Source organism: Lolium rigidum, chromosome 2, assembly GCF_022539505.1.
Source record: "Lolium rigidum isolate FL_2022 chromosome 2, APGP_CSIRO_Lrig_0.1, whole genome shotgun sequence".
Lineage (NCBI taxonomy): Eukaryota > Viridiplantae > Streptophyta > Magnoliopsida > Poales > Poaceae > Lolium > Lolium rigidum.
In genome coordinates, this window is record NC_061509.1 from 129,170,827 (window position 1) to 129,187,809 (window position 16,983).

The window sequence follows — 16,983 nt, forward strand, 5'->3', positions numbered from 1 at the left end:
TGGCCCAGATTTCTGCACGTCTCTATATTTCCTTCTAGGCATCATCTTCCTCTGATGAATAAGGTCGTGAGGGTTCAAGATAGCAAAACAATTTCCCTCGTCTCTCCTCCATCAGCTCGTGAACATACCTAGTCAGCTACTCAGCTCCGGCAGGCGGAACGACGCACAAAACCTGAACTCCTCTACCGAGTAGCCACCACGATCTTGCGGCCTCCACCGAGTCGCCGCCGCGCCGGCCCAAATCACGAGCGTGTGCCGCCTACACCAAGTTGCGCCGCACCAGAGCGTGCAGCCAGCACCGGTTCGCTGCGAGTGTGCAGCCTCCACTGAGTCGCCAGCGCACCCGGGGCTCGCCCCACGAGAGCTTCTAGATTCCATGAAGACGTCGTCGCACCAGGGGCTCACCCCAAATCGCGAGCTTCCAGCTTACATGGAGACGCCGTCGCGCCAGGGGCTCGCCCAGAATCGCGAGCTTCCAATCTCCGTCACGTCCGCACCAGGAGTTGGCCAGAATAGTACAGGCTACAATGCTACATGAACCGAAACTTAATGGGAGGAACAAAAAAAATCTTGCAAATTAAATCTGGGCCATAGAGAGAAAAGGAGGACCGGGATTTGTCCAACTCCATGCGGTGGAGTTGTGGGCAACTCCAGGTGATCCGAACCCGTAGATTAGGTTGGTTTGTGTCCCAATACTTTGCAGAAATTAAGAATGATGGTTGCCCTGTCTGTGTGTTATTTTCAGCTGATTGACGATTACTACAGCAGTACCTATTTCAGTCCATTGAATTACTTGATAAGAACTGTAGCATTACATGTATATATGCTTGTGCTTAAGGATTCTTTTATCGGCAGCATCTAAAAGTATAATTGTTGCACCCCCATGGGCTGCTCAGAGGCTATCCACGATAGACACCTCGCGCGGAAGGATTGGGCGCTAGTCTCGTTTTTGCTCCACCGATTGGGCCACATGGCGCTATGTGATTGGAAGAAGCCACACATAGGTGAGAAAAAATCATCTTCCCCGTGTGGCAAACCCTATCCAGCCGCGTCTGTCCTCCTCCTCTCCCCTCGCGACCCCCATCCGCGCCGCCGCCCCGCCCCACGCCGCCTCCCCGCCCCGCGTCGCCTCCCCCACCCCCAATCACTGGCGGACCGCTTCTCCTTCTCCCTTCCATCTTCTTCCCGTGCGACGGCCGGCGCAGCTCCGACTCCGGCTCGTCTTCGTCGCGCCGGGACAAGGAGGTAGCCGGCATCGCGTGGAGCAGCACGTAGGGGATTCACTGGTGGAGCGCAGCGCGAGCGTGCGGGAGCGGCGCTGCTGGTGGAGCGCGGGCTGCCGAGGCTATTTTCCAGTCCGCGTCCGCATCGACGTCGCCCTCCCAACCAGCCATGTAGCAGCCTGCGCTCGTCTTTGTCAAGGGATGCAGGTCCTCAATCTCTCCATCTGATTCTCCATCTCTCTCTCCCTAATGGTGGAAAGGGCGACAGAGGGCATGGAGGTGAGAAATAAGGGTGGATGACTGAGTTTGTTCCAAGCTGTTTATTTTTACTTGTCGTGTTGGTGCTTGGAGCTGATGTGCAGCTCTTCCTATGAGATGGGTTCATCATACTCTTCCCTTGTCTCTGTGTTGTTCATTTACTCAATTAACTGACTTCCCGTCTTGGGTCACTATGATTGCTAGCTGTTGTAGGCAAGACAGCAAGAAGTCAATAAAAAAGTCGAGACTCAAGTTTCAAGAGCAAGTATGGGGATATATCATGTCCATGAAGCACCAGTTGGTTTGTTGGTATGTGCAAAATGGGGATATATCATGTCATTTTATAAGTATTTATACTGCAAATTTTAGGCCATACAGTATGAGAACCTCACTTGTGGATGAGGCAATATTATTTTGGAATGATGATTATTCTTAATTGCAGGAAAGACCAAATTGCTCTAGAATTTGCTTGCTTTTATAGCATAGAAGTCGATCGAGTGAAAATGATTGTACCCATCAAGTAAGAAAAATGTGAGTACAATCCTTGTTTAAGCTAAATCCTTGCATTAAAAGTGCATACATATTGAATTTGATTTGGTTGCTTGACAGTAGATATTGATCAGGATAGATATGTATGTAGTGGTTTGAATGGTGGTTCAGATGCTGGAAGCATGATAGAAAGAATTGTTGATCTTTCGATGAGTGATGAGCTGCAAGGTGCAAGAACGCAAGTGGTTATAGCTGAACTTGAAGCTCTATCAAAACTGACGGACAAGGTTTGAAAGATTGATTAATTTGGTTTTTCTATTTGCTGCATTCTTATTCTTACAACACTTATTTTCCATTGCAGATTCTTCTCGAGCTCGATAATATTCAGATTTTGATGCATCAGCAATTATACTCGATAAGGTGCTGTTTTTTTTCTCTCGCTTCTCCTGATGTTTTATACTTCTCTCTATGATATTGCTAGACTCCTGTTGGTAAAGACATTCTAACCGATGTTCATAGAAGAGGCAGGACATGACTCTCTTGCTGGTGGCTACCGATTGTTTTATACATAAATTAATTTTCATGTACCAAATGACCTACATGGTTGGCTTTGATGGTTTGCTAAATTATAGACAATGATTATTTAGCTAATTTGATGATTGATTCACTTTTCAGGATAGGATGGGGAACAAGTTTGACCACGTGGGCCTCCTGACTCGTGGGCAATCTCTCAATCCATACTATAAAAAGTATATAGTTAGTCTGCTATGAGTCCACTTTTCATTTGCTTTGGTGCTTAAGACTGTGCTTTGCTGCAATGCTCATTGGTGAGTTAAGTAATGTTTAAGAAAATGCCTTGGTTAAACCAGGGAAAATGGATTTGTTTCTAAATTTTTCCATTGCAAGATACAAAAGCTTGCTACATATAGTCATATAATGTTCTAAGGCAGGGGTTTTTTCCTTTTATTGTGTTGTCCAGGTTAGAAGCTTATCTGCTGATAACCAGGATTATTATATCCTTGAGTTTTCTCTGCCCCGAGCATTCTTAGGTACATAGCTTTCTACGTAAAAATAAGTTACCTAACATGCCTCTGTAAATATTTAGTTCCCCTCTTTTTATCTTGATGAAGCAACCTCAATGCCCAAATGTTTGAGTAAAGCCATGTTCCAGTACATGTCGAAAAGGCACTAATAAGGTTCAAAGTAACATCAGAATTAAGTTTCCAGTCCATCCTCAGTGGTTCTCTCTCTATCTGAAGTTGCTAACTGTTTGTTTTATACAACTTATAAATAGGAGTGTACTGCTAGCCTGCTATGCTTATGGTTGTTTAATTTGGTCCTATGTCAATGTAGTACCAAATATTTGTCTTGCTTCGTTGTTGCTTTTATGGAGAAGGCATCAATGCATTTGATTTATTCGATCTTACCTCTTGCTTCGTTGTTCCTTTCATGTCCCTTCAGATTTCTTTTGTTGTCTATTCACCAAGTATAGCTATTTCCGTACACTGCCTAAATTGTTACTTAATTGTTTTTTGTTAGGATTGTTGGTGGAGCTCATTGTGTTTGTCAAGGTATCTAATATTGTTGATGACCCAAACCCTTCCCTGCCCCATCTACTACGTCTTCGACAGTTAACACCAGGTTGCTTTCATATTTTGTTCCGAGCTTATTTGATCGTTTGGTTGATAGAAGATAAAAAACGTACCTAAGTTGGTTGGTGAGCTAACTCAAGTAATAACTTACAATTTCTATTTGTCCTTGTGTTGACCACTGCTCTAGATGTATTTATCTTGCCATTAGCCCCTACTCTATATAGACCCTACTCGAGCACCATTAGAAGTAGCAGCGATAGGCAACAACATCAGTGCTTCCATGGTCCAGCTGGTACGGCTTCCTTGCCTTCGCCCCATGCTTTGCCATCCCTACCAGTAGGAGCACAGCTGAAATGTGATGATAGCCTCCGCCAACCATGGCCAGAAAGTAGATATGCTACCCCCTCAAATGCCTCCTAACTGTAATTAGTTTAAGTGTTGTTGCTTACAACCTCCGCAAACCACAGTCAGAAAGTACAAGCTATGCCACTATGTCAAATGCTTCCTTACAGTAATTAGTTTAAGTGTTTTGGTGCATTTGGTGCTGATAATATGTAGGATAACATATCTAACATACTTAATCTTCCAGATTGTCGAATGCACTATTTGTTTGGAGACGCTACCAATGCTGTTGTGAAATTTCATTACATGAGAAAATATAAGATTTCATTGTTGGGGATTGTTCCTGAGCAAGCAGAAGATTCTGCTAAAGTAGGTACAATATTTACGCCAGCCAATACATCATTTTTGCACTTCTTATTTGTGCACATGGTTGGAATGCAGGAACAGGTGTGTAACTTGATTTTCAATTTGTGCAGATGTGTTATTCTCCTTTTAGATTTTCGTCTGGAAAATCATTGAGCTGCATGCATGTAGCATATGTGACAGATTATTTTCAGAGCCATACACCTCTTCCACATGTTCTGCTGGTTGATATTGTCGTATGCCATTTTTCCTTTTATAATAATTATGGTTTGGGCATATGCCATTTTTCCTTTATTATAATAATTAAAATAGCTGCCTCATTCTCAAACTTCTCTTTGTTCAGGCACTTAAAGAAGCCATTGAGGTCTTCTGCAATAAGGGTGTCTCTGGTAGTTCGAGTGATGAGTTACTCGTCACCTTCTGTGACAATATTTTGAAGATAGGCTTCGGTGAAAAGGTCAGTGATGAAATTGTTTCTATTCTGATGTGCTTATTTCTGCATTTGAAACACTATAATGGTGTCTGTTTAAGATGGTAAAGTTGATAAGAAAAGGATCCGGTAATTCAACAGGTGGATAATTGTTTAGACATTGTACATCTACTCTTAATTCCTAATTAATATAAATGTGTAATGGACCAGTTTGGTTCTGTTGTCACAGTGAGCCTGAAGTAGTTGTGTAGCTGTCCTAAAATTAGGTGGTAATTGCTTAATATGCATCCCAGTAGAGTATTAGTTGGACCTACTTGACAAGATGGAACGAGTGCACTTGTTTAGTTTTCCGATTTTCCTTTGAATTTTCTTTAGATTTTTCTACGTAGGCATTAAATAGTTTCTTATCCAAGCATACATTTTATTATTATTATTATTATTATTATTATTATTGTGTGATGTGACCTAACACACATTGATCATTTTCCTTTGTGCAAGAAAGGGACTGGAGTATGTTAGCTGCAGATCTTGATTAGTATCTTTTCCTTATATAGCTAGATGTGTTGGTGGTCAAGTCTTGGAAATAAGCTGGGCAGACTTACGTAGCTTTAGGTTTTTGTTTTTTAAACCACCATTAGAATCTGAGTTAGTGGTTGAGCCATGGAAATAAGCTGGGAATAATTGCTTTGCTTTAGGTTTTAGATTTTTAAACCACCCTTAGTATTTGAGTCAGTTTGAAGGACAATAACTCAATAAGGTTTTGCTTGGATTTGGCACTGCAATGGCTTTGATATGGGTCTTCTCTTTCGACCTTTTCTGTATGATCATGTTGGGATTATCAATACACGTAGCTAACTACATTCCAAAGAGCAGGGCAGCACATTGGTTGACTGCAAATGGTGGTTACAGTAAATTAAAGTACATGCATTTGCCCCTTTCCCAAAACCAATTAATACTGTATCTGTATACTGATTTTTCCCGGTTAACATTTTTTTGAAATATTTATGGAACTTGTATCCCCAAAATGATGAGCGCTGGCTCTTATTTTTTTATGCCATCTGGGTAAATCTGCTCCAAAATTCAGGTATTAAAGAAAATGCAAAATAGTTTGCAGATTCTGATCACCTGCCTCTTGTTACTGAAGCTCGAGGGGAGAGGTTCATCTTTCTGACTTTTGGCGCCCTACCGGGCCTCTTCACCGGCTCGCCATCCTCACTGCATTGTCGCCTATGTCTCCTGCTGCTTCTCCTACACCGCCAGAAACAAGCGAAGGATAATATCATAGCCTCCTATGGCCACGAAAAGACCATGGTGCTTATCGTAATTATTGACTTCTTCCTATGCATGGCAGTATGCATCTGATTGTTCTTTTCTCATTTCTAGAGGTCTATGTTTCTTCGCTGCATAAAACCTATTTATAGAAGCTTGTCTCATCTGAACATTTGACTTATCTGTGAGAGAAGTTATTTCATTAATTATATTATTTAAATTTGTAGTGACTGTATATACAATTCTAGTTGGAAGGTATGTTTTCTATTTTTCTTTTGATATGTACTAGATGAGAAAAGTATTTGTTAACTTGAGTACCTTTTCTCTTTACATGGCTTAACCTTATATTTTTCCTGTAAAGAGTAACGACATAAGAAAATATTGATGCACGACTTCATGCGACGCCTGACCTTGCTCAGTTAAGAAACTTACCAATATGCCTAAAAGTAGCTCGAACAAGAATTGATTATTTGTAGTCGCTGTATATACAATTCTATTTGGAAGTCTGTATCTACTTGATATCTTCTTCCCTTTTAGCATTATTTTTAATGTTTGTATTACTGGTGGCTGCTAATTTATTATGTGAGGTAGCTATTTTCCATTATTGTAAATGTAGAGAATGAATCCCATGTTCATACAATTGTGTGTATCAAATCTGAAACACCGCGAAGGATTTAGGATTAGAATTATAGTCTCTCCCCACATGTTCTGTTACATATCTAAACTCGAATAAATTTATTGTAGAAAATAGAAGTTCACTGCTGCTTTTTTTACGTGCTCAATCTTATTTGGTCCCTTACTCCCGATTCCTTTTCTTTTAATGTAGATAACAAACACTATTTTCTAAAAAGTGCCGAGCCATGTGTCTCAAATCTGAAACATGGTGGAAGATTTAGGAGCAGGTTTGTAGTCTCTACAAACATACTCTGATGCATATCTGAAATTGAAATTGAAGAAGCCAGTAACATGTGGTCATCTGAAGTTTACTTATAGAAAATGAACATTTGCTACTAATTTCTTTACTTGCTCAAGCTTGCTTGCTAGATTACTCCAGATTCTCTTTCCTTTTGTACTCCTCATGTGCCTATGCAAAAGGTTGGACGCACGATATATGTGTCCTTTGGTACATATATTCTGTTAATTGTTTATAGATGGAAATCCTAGGGATTCTCACTTAGTATATTCACTTCCTAATAAAAAGATGTATAGTGAATATCCTGTTCATTGGCTGTTGTTTCATAATAAGTTTTTTAACAGAGATAACTTGGCTATTCGGCAAACTGTTAATGATAACAGATGTATGTTATGTTTCGAGTTTGAAAGTGTGAATCATCTATTTTTTTAATGTTATATTGCTAAGACTATTTGGTTAATTTTTCTGACATCTTAGAATTTGACCTGAGAAATGATCCAAGATATTCTATTTTCTCTAAATGGGGACAAACAGAAATGTATTATTTGCTAGAAGAGTTAGTGCTCTACAGATGAATCTCTTGCTGACTTATATTATTTAGTAAATGGTATGTTATAATTTTATATGTCTTGGTAGTTGCCTTTTATCAAGATTGGTTCCTCCTTTAAAGATTTCACTTGCAAAGGAGGTATGGGCGAGGTAAAATCCCAAACTGCATGTATTGGCTTATAAAGTAGTGGCTTTGTATTGAAGAACCACTTACTTTAACCAGTTTGTAGATGGATTAAAGAGATGGCTAGCTATTCATGTGTTGAATATATCCCTCCCATTTTATAAAAACAGAGACAATTGTAACACTGCAGACAAGCATTTAGATGCTTGGAGCTTGATACGATGTATCAAGTAAACAAAGTAGCTTTGATTCTTCTTTCTGCTATGCTTACTTCTAGACTACTTTTTATTGCATCACTTCATTTACCAGGTTACTCCACAGAATTAAAAAAAACTGGTGCTCAAACTATATGTACTCTTTGTTTTAAGCAATCCGAAAAAGGTTGGGGCCAGGTCACAAAGTGTATTCACTGTTTGATTTTTCGATATAGATATTTCAGTGTCCAAGTTTGCAATTTTAGTGACAATGATGCAGTAAATATGTTTTATTTATGGTTGCCTTAGTGAGCTATTTGTATAGTACACCATCTTATCTTGATTTACTCCGTTACACATCATGATTTCATAGTTGTCGTAACCTTTAACTTTTGCTAGATTCAGGCTTTGCCACAAATCATTCGAGGTTTGCAGATTTTATCAGTAGCTTATAGCTACGCAATCATTCGGTCTGTGCATGGAAATTAGACTCGGATTTAAGTACTTGCACTTTTTACCGGATTATATTTGCCAAGTGTGTTGCCACTTGCAAAGTTAAGCGTCGGTCTCATGCTAAGCATACTATTGCGTCCAGGTGATTTGATACCTGCCTAATTATGCATACGATTTTCCAGGAAGATGTTATCTTGCTTCTCTCATGGCCAGATTCGGTGTATTGCATTATATCAGCTATGTTTAAGTTGTTCTTGGTGCTACAGGCTAATCATCCATTTCAATAAAGGGAGCGATTGTACCCATCCGAGCTATCAGGACCTGGCTCAGGTAAACACTTAAGAGAGCATTACTTCCTAGATTAACTTGTTCTTACCCTATTATATGAACACTCACTTGTCTAGCCAACATTTCTCACATGTACTAATGCTGTTGTCTTAGATGTAAAAACTTTATTTATTTTAACTAACTAATTTTTGCCGTGCACTAATGAATATACCTCTATTTACTATATCTATGTTTTCCTTTCCTAAAAATGTAGATTTAGTAAATAGTTTGACTTCACATGAGATTGTCTTATAAGGTTAAGCCCATGTTATAACTTAATTGTCTACTCAGTAACATATTTTGGTGTAGTTGCATGTCTTTTTTGGTTATAGTAGAAAACCAATCTTAGGTTCATCACATTTTTTTTCTGGTCAAATTGTGCTATTAGAATTATGGTTACTTCTTAAGGTCTGTTTATTGATCATTCAAACTTCATTCTCTATCTACTGCTTGGACTTATGTTACTTACATGTTGCGCCAATTACACCAGTACATGCCTTTTTTGCTTTTCTCTACAATTTACAGTACAAACCTTTGAACAAAAACATGGTTAGGGTTGTTTTGAATATTTACACACGTACTTCCTGCTGTAGGAAACTCCGAGGATAATCAAGATCACTTTTTGAATATTACTCAATCTTATACTAGAAGAACTTGGTGGTTCAAAGGATGAACTCCATCTTGAGCTATGCGAATATATCTAAGTTTGTGTGACTGTTCTGTTTAACACCTCTGCACCAGCGGAGTGTTCTCCTGTGTACCTCTATGTTTGTGATAAAGTCAAAAGAACTATGAAACAGCGGGAGATTCTTCATGATTCTGTTTGTTTGGACACATATGTTGACCTGGCGACAAATACAATCATCATAAGCTTCCTATGGGCTTTGTCAATAAACATTTGCTACTCCGTTCGTGATTCCGTTTGTTTCCGCTTGATTTATCAAAACTATTATCATTTCCTTGCCTGATTTTATCGCTGAATATAAAATGTAGATCGGAATGAATTTTACGGGACCGTGCGCCAAGGCGCACATCTAAATCTAGTGCTTGCATAACTACTATACTATTTGGGAACAAACATATTTTTTCTCATAATTTTGAATTTTTTTTCGGACTAACATGCAGCTGACACGTACTTGGTTTTCATGTTGATTTTCGTTGATATTTTCTTATGTGCAGTTTAGGTGCCATCTAAGAATTTTTGTGAAGGCTTACCGAGTTTTGTTGGTACATTATTTGTGTAGTTTTTGCAGATTGAGTCAGCTGATCAGTTTCAGATTTTGTCTCGCATCCGCGTGGTAGATATATTCCTGCCGCACCGCTTTTGACCGCTCTTCTTCTAGGTGTGTCGCCATTCCATCGTCCACCGCCACGGCAGCTCCCCTCCGCCATTTCGGATGGTGTCCCTGAAGATGGATGTATGGTTTGCCGGGTGGGTGCACGATGACCACCAGTGCGGGTGGCTAGGGCCTGAACCGCGATTAGATGGCTGGCGCCATGCCCTCCTCCACTTGCCCCTGGCTCGACCTTTGGCCGGCCTGTGCGGCTGCAAGGGGCAGCGGGAGCCGGATGCCCGAGCACTAGCCGGCGCTTTAGGTGGGGATGGCGGCAAGTACAGGGAGGCGCGCCTGGAGAACCTAGGGGAGATGGCGGCGACGGGATCGCCCAGGGTGGCGCAGGCGAGCTGGGATTAAGGCGCCGAGATCACCCAGGGGAGGCAGCGACGGGGCGGGAAGGTCCGGGTTCGCTCCTCCACGCGAGGCTCCGCCCCTGCCCCAGGATCTGTATGCACTCACCGAGCTCCTTCCGGACGGCCGGAGCGGCTGTGGCTTTGGGGTACTCATGGACAGCAAGCACGACGAGCTTGCCGAGCGGGAAGAAGGAGGTGGCGGAGGGGAGGAGCATGGCTGGACGTCAGTTGCCCCCGCTGCCACCACAGGCCTGCTCTGCTAGATTTCAATCGTGGCCCTCTTCCCCTGTGATTTACTCTTTGATGGGTGCATTCCAGACTTTCCCTACAAATAAGGTAAACGTTTGGATCTTTTATCTTCTAAATTTCTCTTTCTTGGTGCCTTGCTGGTTCAGATTTGAATCTAGGTTGCATACTTAAATATTATGTTCCTGAATGTGACTTCCTGCTGTGGCCTGCGGATGCTTAACTTCATATAGATTGTATCTAAGATTTGAATCGAGTTTAGTGGTTGATTTTTCAGGTGGGACGAAATCCAACCATGAGGCCAAGATTTTCTTTTTCGAGAATGATGAGGCCAAGATTTAGAACAGAAAAAGATAAACATAAACAATCAGGGGAAGGTTAGCAAGAATTTTGGATCCAATAATACTTAACATTTTCTTCAGTTTTTAGTTCTTTCTCTGGATATTGGGCTATATTCTTTTCTATGGGTAATTCTGAATTTGGTTTCAGCTACTTAAGGGAAAATGTACATTACCTGTAGATTGTATTAAAATAGCAAACCGTAACATATGTTTATGAAAGCTAATGCAACACGTACACGATTTACGCTAGGAGACACTTTCCTGCCTACATATTTCTTCCACAAGAAAAGAACGATTTCGAGCATTTGTTTATTATTTGTTGACACATAGCATCAGCTAATGAAAGATGCACACAATTTTTTTCAGATGTATTTATTAACCTGGCTGCCAAGCATTTTTTCCATACCCTTTTACACTCTTTATTTTCAGTCAAGAGCTAGATCAAACTATTATCTAATCAAGTCAATTTTACTTAGGTAGGGCTTGCAGTTGGAAATTGTGCCTGCGAGGGTGCTAGGAGGTCATGGGAAGCACGCCAGCAATGCTGTCACTCGAATGTCCAAGCAAGCATTGATGCCATCTGTGTCTGCATCTTGCGGGGGACAACTTGCACCTCAGGCCCTCAGCTGCGTCCCACAAGCCGTCTAACGTCCTAATTTACGATGAGAAGGAAAACCTATAAAAGATTGTTTGTTTGTCCATATAGAAGCTAACTGAAACTTAGAGATTTTCTTGGTATTTGTGTTGAGTTGGGTGTGGCATTTTGGGTCCATTCTAATCATGCACCCTCTTAAAAAATTTAATCATTTCACTGTAGTTGTTGACTCTGCTATCCTACCAAGCTTTCTACAAGTGAAATTTTATTCTAATTAGTTAGTTGATTACAAATTAATGGGCTGAAGTCGACCATCCAAGCATTTTTAGAGATGCTTTGTTTTTTCCAATTATATTTGAACAATTTTCCACCAAAGAGGTAGGTTGTGAAATGGCAACCCTCTTAGCTATGGAGATGTAACATAACTTGTGATATTAGATTATATTCTGCCAAACGTTGGTTGCACAGGTATAACCATTAAACATGCAGAAAATTAACTGTTTTTGAAATGTACTTGAATAAAAGAGGAAGCAAGTTTTGGGTCATGTCCACTGCAAAGTGTTCAGCACTTAAGTTCCATTGCATTATTCTGTACCAAGCGGAGGCGATTAGCACTTAGCACATAAAACAGTTGGCATCATGAATTGCTCACTCAGCCTATCTGTTTGTGCTTTTTCTTCAGGCTACTTTCTTACTTATTCTGACCTATCGTGTTTTCTGATGGCGTCCCAATTGGTACTACTGCATTGGCTCGCGAGAGAGACAACTAACACAGAGGCTTCTAAGGTTGTGAACATGAAAGTAATCTTTGCTACTGCTGCACTTGCCGGCGAGCCATGAACAAGTACGGTAACATTGCTATTATGTCTCAAAGTTGAAATTTGGGTTGCACTTCTACCTATGATGGACCAATTCTTTGGCACTATTGTGCTTCTAAGTTGAAAAACTATTTTGAGAACCTGCAATTCCAAATGTGCATGTCATATATGTACTATAGGCTAATATTTATGTCATGAAAAATGGAAGTGGTCTAGGCAAATAGGATTTTGTCCCACTGATTATCTTCTGTTCCATAAAAACATCGCTGGTTTTCCTATAATGCAAAATAGATTGATTTTTGTTAAGCAGCTGTAACCCTTAGGACAGGATGGATATATTTTCTCACTGCATAGCTTATCTAGGATGAAAATTAAAGGCTGCTTGGGTGAAGTTCAAACTGTACATTGATATGCTTGTGTTGTCTTTGATTTATTGCCATTCTTCTATTTCCACCGATTGTACTGCTTCAATTCGAAGATACATTGATCCATTTTTACCTTAAAAATGGGCACTATCTTGGGATGCACTCAGGAAAAGTAGACCGAAGGATATAGTTGTAGGATTGTCATGGGCTTTCAGTACTTCTGCCGTGTTAATTTCAACAAAGAAGACCTAATTGTGTTCAGCTGACCCACTCCCATTTTGGGATGTGTGTGCATCAATATTGAAAGAGTGGACCGAATTTGGTCAACTATCTTATAGTGCACCCAGTTCAGAAACTCCAGCATTCCATGCTTTACTCGGTACTAGATGCCAGCTGTACAGTGACGTCTGTTTGATCAAGCAGTATGTTCTCTTAGGAGTCGCATGACTTTATTAACTGAACAATAAGGCACCTACATCGCCTGAACTGAACTGACAAGATAGACTTTTGATGAAATTGAACATTGCATAAGAGTTTTTCAATGTCGTCATCTCCAGCTCCACTTTACATATGTTCATCTCATCTTTGTATCATGAGAGTAAGAGGTCATAATATTATGCATAAATACTTCAATAGAATTTGTGAGTTACTCATGATTCATCACTTTATTCTTCTGATTTTTTTCCCGTTTTGCGACCTTTGATTGACTTTTGTGTTACTAGATATGACAATTGCACAGATTCAGAGCTTGCCTACTAGGACATGCTGATACAACTATATTCTCAAGAGTATGGTACAAGCCAAGGTGGGTCATTTTGAGCAATCATGTTCAGGTATCATCTGTTGTTCTCGGTATATAAATTAGGCTCTGCTGTTAAAATCCTATGATGCCTTTCCAAATAGTTTTGCGTAATCCGTGCCTTTAATAAATTTTATGAAATACCTTTCCCAGTAGTGGTATGCACTCAGTATCGAAATATAGAATCAGAACACAGCCAAAATAAGAGAAAACGATGGAACCTCATGTCCTGTTTTTTAGACCTGTTATACTGCCTTCTAAACCAAGTGTGCTCACTATAAAATACCAGGTCCATTTTTTGGTTTAGTGCATATCCCTTGCCGGTTGATCACATTTCCGCATTCCATGTAGTCCTTTTCTGATTCTCCTTTACTACAGCTAGGAGAACCAATATTTATATGGAAGCTAAGCATATGATGTTTTATTTTTTTAACTCATTAATTCCCCGCCGATCAGTTCTCAGTGTAGAAAGGGCGAGTGATTAGAATCTGTAAAATAGATTTTTCCAATCTACAGAACAATTTTTAATATATATACGCATTAGTTTCACATAACAAAATGTGATGTCATTTCTATGTCATTTTTATATCATTTTCTCTTCAACTTATATAATTTGTTCATCGTTGTCATTTGAAATCCTGTAATTTTACCTATCATCTCTTGGATCTTCAGAGACATTCGTCTCAAGCGATGGGATTGCACACTTTGTACGTAACTTCTAATACGAGTATTGCCCTACTGTGAGATTTTCCCTTTTAAGCAGAAAATGCATTTACAAAAATATCAACTATTGCTTAAAATTCTGAAGTGGAAAGCATATAGTACAAAATTATGTGCACCCATGAGGACTTTTGATTTTGCAACTGCTCTTAATCTAAGCAGCAGATTAGTCTGGGAACTTTTCTCATCTCAGTTTGAGTAAACTATAAGCTTTTTTTCCACCGTAGCATGAAACCATCTGGCAAGTCTGAGTAGAATGCTCGGGCACTACATCCCTTGGGAGGACTAGAGAACATAAACATGGAACATGGGTGATATTGAGATAGCAATTCTAGATACCAATTCCTATTACAGGACAAGTGTTCATCCGATGGCTTACAAGCTAAATTAAATTGTTTTGTTTGCAGTCTACCTTGACAAATGGCCGTTGCATCGTTTGCGGCACTTCTTGATGGGACCAGAGTGGCGACAGCAAAAAGATCAATAGTGGATCCGTTGTCGGAGGATGGAAATATCATGTGTGTGCTCAACGACTTGGAAGGGAAGGTAATCAACTTCATCACTCGAGTAATGGGACTTCGACATACTGTTCATTTCTACATTTGCTTACAAAAAAATTCTATGTGGCAGCTTGGGTACTGATGAGCTGAGTTGAGATGCGGAAGCAGCCTAGGTACTCATGAGCTGAGCTGAGCTGAGATGCGGAAAGACAATCTTAGAACTAGGGCCAAGAGGTGTATATAAAGGGAACCAACAGATAGATTTGTAGCATTTTTGGCTTCCTCTTTTCATGCCCAAAAATGTTCACGTGCGATATTAACATGTGATGTCATTTCCAATAGAAAAGTTTCATTGCAATTAGGTTGATTTTAACATGTAACACAACATACAGGCTTATAAATGTTGCATGGTACTTGTTTATGTTCCTTCACAAAGAATTTAAAGCCCACAAAACATTTAGAACTGCTAAGTATTTCCATTGGTGAGCCACCATATGGCGCGGCGTGCCGCCGTGCCGGTCATTGCTAGTTGACATAAAAGGTTGTGCTGTCGAATGGTGGGCAGTAACCATTCTTGTTTCTGGATTTTATCGGTAGTATTCAGTAAGTTCCATATGAATGTGATCGACATAGACATAACTCCCAGACCGTCAATGTTGAACTGACGTGTGTTAAATGCTCTTTACTAGGTGTTCATGTGTTCAGCCATTTTTCTTTCCCTGAGCAGCTATGTTTGAAAAGGGACTGTCGGCAAAGTGTGAGAAGAAGCTGATAGTGCATCTTCCTTTCTGATATGCATTGGAAGTTTATGCAGTACAAGATATTTATAGCTTTAAGCACCCAGGCCTGGATACTAGTACTATTCTGGATGTGCTCACTTTAGAGATATGTGCTTTGATCTCATAATCTCTCGCTGTTTAAGTAGGCTGTACTATCAGAAACCAGCGTCCTTAACATTTCATTTATTTGCATGTGTATGTGTGTTCCATCCAGGTTCCATTTGAAGGACTGGAATGCTGTCTTCACAAGTGATAGTGAAGTAATGCATACACTGTTTGCGAATTCACAATATCAGTGGTGATAGTCTGATTGGCGAAGAGGGGCGTCCACACATTTGGACATTGTTCTCTTGCGGTTATTGTGGGTGCATAAGCACGGTATTGTTGGGATTTAGTTCATCTCCAAGAACTTCAGGTAATCTGTATTTTCTCATCTGGACGAGCTGTAGATTAGCTTTTTATGAACATTACATGGGAAACTACAGTTTGCAACTGCATGGGGCGTGCTTCAATGTCCCCCCCCTTCCAACCAAACTTGAAGGGGGTAAACGTGCGTTTGATTCGTGACTAGAAAATATGGATGATCACATCCCAAAAGCTGAATATTTCTGAGAAAGGCTGGACCATATGATCCGTGAATTTCATGACTAATCACACTAGCCGCCTGAGAATTCATGGCCGTCGACGCGACTCCAACACCTGCCACCGTATGTATGGCTCCCCAGCTCGGCGGCGGCCACCATGTCGCGGCGAGCGGTGGGCTTGCTTTTCCGCGTGGCTCCCCAGCTCGGCATCGACGGCCTCCAGGGCGTGGTGAGCGGCGGGCCTGATTTCAACGTGGCTCCCTAACTCGGCGGCGGCAGCCTCCATGGCATGGCGAGCAGCGAGCTTGCTACGTCTGCACCACACCCAGTCGACAGAAACAGCCTCGCTAAATACGTGCGGGCAGTGACCTTGCTAGGCACGGGTAGGCCGCCGCCCGCTAGGTCCGGCCTCCGCCACGAAGGGAAAAGGACCCGTTAATTACATATTAACCAGTGTGTTAATGGCATATTTATTCTTTTCTATTAATCGTTAATTAAACATATTTTATCCCGTCCCATCCTGTACATATTTGCCCACAAACCAAACACATACGTTAAGTCAACCCACGATCCTAGCCGAACAAAGTTTAGAGGGGGGACACCGGAGCAATAGCCCAACTGGATAGAATTGGATGCAGTTTAGTGGAGCAATTTTAGTAGGACCCAACCAGTATATGAAACTAAAAGGGATGCTTCTAGGTCCAGATGGGCAGAATCATGTAAATGAGTGTTCGAGAAGCACGAGTCCGTTTAGTCGTTACTAGCTGTTGTACATGCGGAAGTCTGCAAGCTCAGTCTTTTGTGAAATTAGCACTTTCGTAGTGTTTACTGAAACTTATAATACCAGAATCTTGGAGTCCTTCACATAAAGGGATTTTCTATTAAAAAGAAACTGAGCTTACATTTTGAAAGAGTTTGGGAATGGTAGTAAGTAGTAACCCTTCTAACGGGTTTTAGTTCTTCACACCCTAAACCTTTTCTAGACTCTGAACCTGATCCTGAATGTTTCCAGGATGGTTC

The 16,983-nt window shown here is 40.7% G+C and overlaps 3 long non-coding RNA genes across 8 annotated transcripts; all 3 read left to right on the top strand.

Moving 5' to 3' along the window:
- The first annotated feature begins 1,407 nt into the window (after positions 1-1,407).
- LOC124687227 lies at positions 1,408-2,392 on the top strand. 3 transcript variants are annotated; one of them, XR_006998146.1, is made up of 4 exons: positions 1,408-1,502; positions 1,686-1,790; positions 1,924-2,012; positions 2,091-2,290. It is a non-coding gene; the product is annotated as an uncharacterized LOC124687227 (long non-coding RNA). The 3 variants fall into 3 exon arrangements; XR_006998147.1 differs by having other exon boundaries at positions 1,414-1,502; positions 1,695-1,790; XR_006998145.1 differs by lacking the exon at positions 1,408-1,502 and adding an exon at positions 2,332-2,392 and having other exon boundaries at positions 1,513-1,790; positions 2,091-2,257.
- Positions 2,393-4,373: 1,981 nt separating this feature from the next.
- LOC124692347 lies at positions 4,374-7,316 on the top strand. Of its 2 annotated transcripts, none has more exons than XR_006999478.1 (3): positions 4,374-4,724; positions 5,805-6,008; positions 6,793-7,316. It is a non-coding gene; the product is annotated as an uncharacterized LOC124692347 (long non-coding RNA). The 2 variants fall into 2 exon arrangements; XR_006999479.1 differs by having other exon boundaries at positions 5,842-6,008.
- A 2,552-nt stretch (positions 7,317-9,868) lies between these two features.
- Positions 9,869-15,025, top strand: LOC124692348. Of its 3 annotated transcripts, none has more exons than XR_006999482.1 (6): positions 9,869-10,552; positions 10,740-10,839; positions 11,280-12,242; positions 13,304-13,386; positions 14,508-14,646; positions 14,731-15,025. It is a non-coding gene; the product is annotated as an uncharacterized LOC124692348 (long non-coding RNA). The 3 variants fall into 3 exon arrangements; XR_006999481.1 differs by having other exon boundaries at positions 11,284-12,242; positions 13,304-13,414; XR_006999480.1 differs by having other exon boundaries at positions 9,871-10,552; positions 13,304-13,414.
- Positions 15,026-16,983: the final 1,958 nt, after the last annotated feature.